At 54.7% G+C, this 6,465-nt stretch overlaps 1 protein-coding gene across 7 annotated transcripts in view; it reads left to right on the top strand.

Moving 5' to 3' along the window:
- NFIC (nuclear factor I C) overlaps positions 1-6,465 on the top strand; it is a 101,253-nt gene that overhangs the window by 72,868 nt on the left and 21,920 nt on the right. The window lies entirely within an intron of this gene.

Raw genomic sequence — 6,465 nt, 5'->3', positions numbered from 1 at the left:
AGCCTCCTGAGTAGCTGGGATTACAGGCACGTGCCACCGCGCCCAGCTGATTTTTGTATTTTTAGTAGAGACGGGGTTTCAACATTTTGGCCAGGCTGGTCTTGAACTCCTGACCTTGTGATCCACCCACCTCGGCCTCCCAAAGTGCTGGGATTACAGGCGGGAGCCACCGCGCCCGGCCTTGTTGTTGTTTTCAAACCAGGTTCCCGTCTCCATGGGACCTTCTTCCGTGTGATTCTGGTTCTCTAGGAAACCCATCGCTTGTCTGTAAGGTCTCCATTCCCATAGCGTCCTTTTCCAGGGAGATTTTATCCTTTCTGTCTTCAGAAGGGTTCTCCTTGGGTGTCATTCTTTTTTTGTTTGTTTGTTTTGTTTTATTTGAGACGGAGTCTCGCTCTGTTGCCCAGGCTGGAGTGCAGCGGTGCGACCTCGGCTTACTGCAACCTCTGCTTCCCAGGTTCAAGCGATTCTCCTGCCTCAGCCTCCCAAGTAGCTGGGACTACAGGCACACACCACCACGATGCCTCGCTAATTTTTGTATTTTTAGCAGAGACGCGGTTTCACCATGTTGGCCAGGCTGGTCTCGAACTCCTGACCTCAGGTGATCCACCTGCCTCAGCCTCCCAAAGTGCTGGGATCACAGGCATGAGCCACTGCACCCACCTAGGGCGTCTTTCTTACAGGGTTCCTATTCCTTAGGATCGGCAGCTCCACAGGGTCTTTTTTTCATTGAACGCCAGCTCCTTGAGGTTGTGTTTATTTCCTGTCTCCCCAAGGGCTTTCTCCAAAGATTTCCCTTATTTGGGGTCCCTGTCTCCACTGCAGTTTTCATCTAAAGAATTCCTTTCCCCCTAAAGTCCTGCTCTCTGGCCGGCTGGCACCTGTGACTTTCAGGAAACTGTGTGAAATGCCCTGTGGGCGTGTGTGATGCTGGAGGGGGTGTCCCTGACATCCATCCCTTAGATTCTCAGCGGACTTTGTGCCCCTGAATTTTACAAGCATTGCTCTGTGTGGTGCTTTATTGTACAGGGCCCCAGGAGTGGATCCATGCGTGGGGTCAGTGGTCCACCTGCCGAGGTCCATAGCTCAGCCCTTGCAGCTTCCTAACGACTCCAGCTCTCTGAGCCTCAGTTTCCTTATCTGTAAAATGGGGGTGTGAGTACCTGCAGTACCGTTTCGCTGGCCTGGGGTTGTCATGGGGATTAAGTGAATTAATCATGTCCGTAAAACAGGCCTGGCACGTAACACACAGGCACACAATAAGCGTCGAAATTTATTTTCTTCCTTTTTCCTTTTTTTTTGTTGAGACAGAGTCTCGCTTCTTTGCCCAGGCTGGAGTGCAGTGGCGTGATCTCAACTCACTGCAACCTGTGCCTCCTGGGTTCAAGCAATTCTCCTGCCTCAGCCTCCTGAGTAGCTGGGACTACAGGCGCGCGCCACCACGCCCAGCTAACTCAGTATTTTTAGTAGAGACAGGATTTCTCCATGTTGGCCACGCTGGCGTCGGACTGCCAACCTCAGGTGGTCCACCCGCCTCAGCCTCCCAAAGTGCCGGGATTATAGATATGAGCCACCGCACCCAGCCTGTTTTCTTTCTTTTTCCTTTTTTATTTTTATTTATTTTTTTGTTAGAAGGTCTCACTCTCCCCAGGGCTGGAGCCTCATAGCACGATCATGGCTCACTATAGCCTCAACTGCTTGGGTTTAAGTGATCCCCCCACCTGCATCTCCTGAGTATTGGGGACTACAGGCAAACGTCATCATGCCTGGCTCATTTTTTCTTCTCCTTTTTTTTTTTTTTTTTTTTTGAGACGGAGTTTCGCTCTTGTTACCCAGGCTGGAGTGCAATGGCGCAATCTCGGCTCACCGCAACCTCCGCCTCCTGGGTTCAGGCAATTCTCCTGCCTCAGCCTCCTGAGTAGCTGGGACTACAGGCACGCGCCACCATGCCCAGCTAATTTTTGTATTTTTAGTAGAGACAAGGTTTCACCTTGTTGACCAGGATGGTCTCGATCTCTTGACCTCGTGATCCACCCACCTCGGCCTCCCAAAGTGCTGGGATTACAGGCTTGAGCCGCCGCGCCCGGCCACCTGTAGGATTTTTGAGAAGGAGCATAACATTAGGAGTAAGAGGTCAGATTCAGGCATTGGAGAGACCTGTGTTCAGATCCCCGCTGTGCCCGTGCCTAGCTGTGTAACCTTGGGCACATAATTTGGTTTCTCTAAGCCTCAGTTTCTTCATTTCCACAGTGGGGGGGGGGGTGTGGAAAAGAAACGTTTCTTTTGGGAGCTCTGGTGGGGGGAAGAAGTAGAACGTGCATGAAGCCACCATCTGGGATACGAGACTTGCCGGGGAAACGGGAGAGGTTCTTGTTGTTCATGTCTTTATATCATTCCCATCTCCTTCCAGCGCTCTCGGATGCGTCTGGTGGTGACATTTCAGGTGCTCAGGCTCCTCCCTTCTGCAGTGTGGGCCCCCAGAGCCTCCCTCTCTCACGGGACCTGTCTCATTATTAGGTTCTTTTTGTTTGTCTGTTTGCTGTTTCTGTTTTGGGACGGAGTCTCACTTATTTTGAGAGATGGCACCACTGACCTTGGTGGCACCAAGGTCTTTTGAGACCTCCTCTCAAAAAAAAAAAAAAGGTCCCTTCTCTTTCTTTTTTTTTTTTTTTTTGAGGCAGAGTTTCCCTCTCGTTCCAGGCTGGAGTGCAATGGTGCAATCTCAGCTCACTGCAACCTCCACCTCCCGGGTTCAAGCGATTCTCCTGACTCAGCCTCCCGAGTAGCTGGGGCTGCAGGCGCCCTCCACCACACCTGGCTAATTTTTGTATTTTTAGTAGAGACCCTTTTGGCCAGGCTGGTCTTGAACTTCTGACCTCAAGTCATCTCCCAAGTGCTGGGATTACTTGCATCAGCCACCGCGCGCTGGCGGTCACTCCTCATTAACTGTGTAACTGATGAGACCGTCGGAATGTAAACTGCACACTAATTACAGTGAAAGACCTCCTCGGTGTTGAGCCAGAGCAGCCCTGAGAGGGCAACTCGTAACTTCAGGTCTATTCGTTAGGAGAGGAGAAAGGCTGAAAATAAAGAATCTAGCATTCAACTGAGGAAACTCAAAACGTTTTAAGAGAGAGGAAATGTTAGAGTCTCTGGAGCTCGGTCTGACTTTTCTGCCCGGCTGCCCTCCTGGCATCCCCTTCCGCTGGAGAGACAGGTGGTAGCAGTGGGGGAGGACAGAGAGGAAGCCCCCACCAGCCTCTGCTGTGTGATTGGGGATCACAGCTGGCCAGGGATGTCAGAGGTCTGTACTCCTGCAGCTTCCACTTGATTACCTCGGGTGATGGCAAACTCACTCCCTCCTGAGGGTTTTATCCTCATTGTGAAGCCCTACTGTGTGCTGGCTCTGCCCGGGGCCCTGGGGACACAGAGATGATCCAACCTACTCCTGTCCCTGCCTTTCAGGGGCTAACAGCCTCGTGAGCGAGATGGGTGCTTATCCAGGTCACTACACCCCAGAGGAGGGGGCACAGGAGGACCCTGATGCAGCCTAGAAGAAAAGGGAGGACTTCCCGGAGGAGGAGCATCAGGGTGACACGGCAGTGAGGAGCTTGGGCGACTGGCTTCTCTGCATCTCCAGCTGCGTGGCTTTTGGCAGCTTCCTTAGCCTTTGTGCCCCTCAGTTTCCTCTCCTGTAGGATGGGGTTACTGGCCGGGCACAGTGGCTCACACCTGTAATCCTAGCAACGTGGCAAGACCCCATCTGTATTTTAAAAAGGCTAGGTGCAGTGGCTCAGGCCTGTAATCCCGGCACCTTGGGAGGCCGAGGTGGGCGGAAAACAAGGTCAGGAGTTTGAGGCCAATGTGGTGAAACCCCGTCTCTACTAAAAACACAAAAATTAGCTTGGCGTGGAAGTAGACGCTTATAGTCCCAGCTACTCAGGAGGCTGAGGCAGGAGAATCATTTGAACCCAGGAGGTGGAGGTTGTAGTGAGCTGAGATCGTGCCACTGTACTCCAGCCTGGCAACAGAGCCAGACTCCATCTCAAAAAATAATCATAATAACAATTAACATGACATAGTGGTGCACACCTGTAGTCCCAGCTGCTCAAGGGGCTGAGGTGGGAGGATCACTTGAGCAAGGAGGTCAAGGCTGCAGTGAGCTATGATCACACCACTGCACTCCATGGGGCCAACAGAGAAAGACAGTCTCCAAAAAAAAAAAAAAAAAAAAAAAAAAAGGCTCACCTGTAATCCCAGCCCTTGGGGAGGCCAAGCCAGGCAGGTCACCTGAGGTCAGGAGTTTCAGACCAGCCAGGCCAACATGGTAAAACCCTGTCTCTACTAAAAATACAAAATTAGCTGGGCATTATGGTGCATGCCTGTAATCCCAGCTACTCGGGGGGCTGAGGCAGGAGAATCACTTGAACCCCGGAGGCGGAGGTTGCAGTGAGCCAAGGTCACGCCACTGCACTCCATTCTGGGCAACAAAAACGAAACTCCAACTCAAAAAACTCTGGCTCAGCATCCCAGTGGAGAGAAAACAATGGAAGAATTTTAACACCCGTAGCCCAGGGCAGGACGTAAAGCGTGCAGTCGGGGCGTGAGAGCTGGGTTTATTATTAATTCATGGCTAAGCTGCAGGCCGGACAATTTAAGTGGATTTATCCGCAGGGAAAATGATGGGAGCGCATTCCCAGCAGAGAGAGCCGCGGTTTTGGGAGTTGCACGGTGGACGTTCGGGCCAGATCGTCCTCTGGGGTGGGGCGGCCTCTGCCCACTCTGCGTCAGGAGCACCCCCCAGTGGTGAGAACCACAAATGTCCCCAGACATGGCCAAATGTCTCTTGAGAACAGAATCTCCCTATATATAGCCTGAGGGAGAGGGGAGAAAGTGTGTGACCCCTGGTCTGGGCCCCTCTTGGTTGTTTTTTTTTTTTTTTTTGGGCGGAGCCTGTCCCTGTCACCCAGGCTGGAGTGCAGTGGCGTGATCTCAACTCGATGCAACCTCCGCCTTCCGGGTTCAAGCGATTCTCCTGCCTCAGCCTCCCGAGTAGCTGGCATTACAAGCGCCCACCACCATGCCTGGCTAATTTTTGTATTTTTAGTAAAGATGGGGTTTGACCATGTTGGCCAGGCTGGACCTGAACTCCTGACCTCAGGTGATCTGCCCACCTCGGCCTCCCAAAGTGCTGGGATAACAGGCGTGAGCCACCACCCCCGGCTGGCCGCTTTTTCTCTCTCTCATGCCCTTCCCAACATTTTTGTCCCAGACAGCCCTGCGGAGGTGACTGGCAGTCGCCTCATTTTGCAGAGGGAAACCCTGAGGCTCAGAGAGGCGACGTCACCTGCTCCAGGTCACCCCAGTGACAGGCGGGTGCACATGGGCACAGAACCACGTGGCTGTTCCCGGGGACCCCACTCAGGGCACCTCGCTGTCTTTGTTTTATGGGGCCTCTGCGATGTCCTAAGCCAGGTTATTTCCCCTCCCCCGTAACGCTCCATGAGATCAGGCCTGCCCCTGTCTATCAGTTGATGGGTGGGGAAACTGAGGCCCAGAGGGCCCACAGCCAGGAAGGGGCAGAGCCCAGAGCTTATGCCCGATGCTTCCTGGGTCCCTCTCCATGGCCGTGGCCGGCGTCGAGAAACATTTCACAGCCACTGAAGTCCCAAGGGGGATTCCTGGGAACAGGCCTGGCACCTGGGCTGGAGTGGGGTCCCTGACGTTCCCAGTGGGGCCCAGACTTACCCCCATGGCTGGACCAAGGGAGGGTCGGAGGGGCCGGGGGCACGGAAGGGCCAGGCTTATAATTGCAGGCTGCAAGCCTGTGCCAAGCCAGGTGTCTCCACAGAGGGGGGGACACAAAACAGGACCCCAGGCAGGCAGGGTCTCTCCCGGAGGTGCCCTTGGCCATGGCCGCTGCCCTGGAATTCTCCCTCTCGTCCTCCTCTTCTTCCTCCCCCTCCCCCTCCCCCCTCCTTCCCCCTCCTCTTCCTCCTCCTAGGCCTTTCCAGCTTCCTGTCTAGACAGCCCCCAATTAGCCGCTCATTAAGGGGGTTAAGCTGATTAGAGCAGCTCTCCCTTGCTCTGGCGGCCTGGGGGCCTTTTCTCCCGGGCAGCGCTCAGCCGGTCCCCCCACCCTGACCCTCACAGAGGCCTGGGGGGATCTTGCCAGCCCCATGCCAGGCAAGACCCCCCACTCCACGCCTCCAGGCCCTACATTCTAGCCTCTAGGCTCTGTCCGCTTGGGGCCTGGGCCAGGCGTGCCCTTTCTCCTGGCCGCCTCCTTGCGGGGCCTCCCGGCTTACCCAGCTGTGTGGGGTGGAGGAAGGCGCCCGCCAGCAGCCCCGCTGTGCTTTGCTTCTGCTGCTTGCGTGACCCCCGTCAAAGGCGACACAGGCACCATCCTCGGCCAGTCATTACACAGGGCGGGGCAGGCAACCCCCGTTCACGCTCTCCTCTGTC

The sequence above is a fragment of the Cebus imitator genome, unplaced genomic scaffold (assembly GCF_001604975.1).
Source record: "Cebus imitator isolate Cc_AM_T3 unplaced genomic scaffold, Cebus_imitator-1.0 Scaffold375, whole genome shotgun sequence".
In the NCBI taxonomy this organism is placed as follows: domain Eukaryota; kingdom Metazoa; phylum Chordata; class Mammalia; order Primates; family Cebidae; genus Cebus; species Cebus imitator.
Note: the sequence above shows the minus strand (reverse complement) of the source record. Positions and strands in the feature narration are given on the sequence as shown.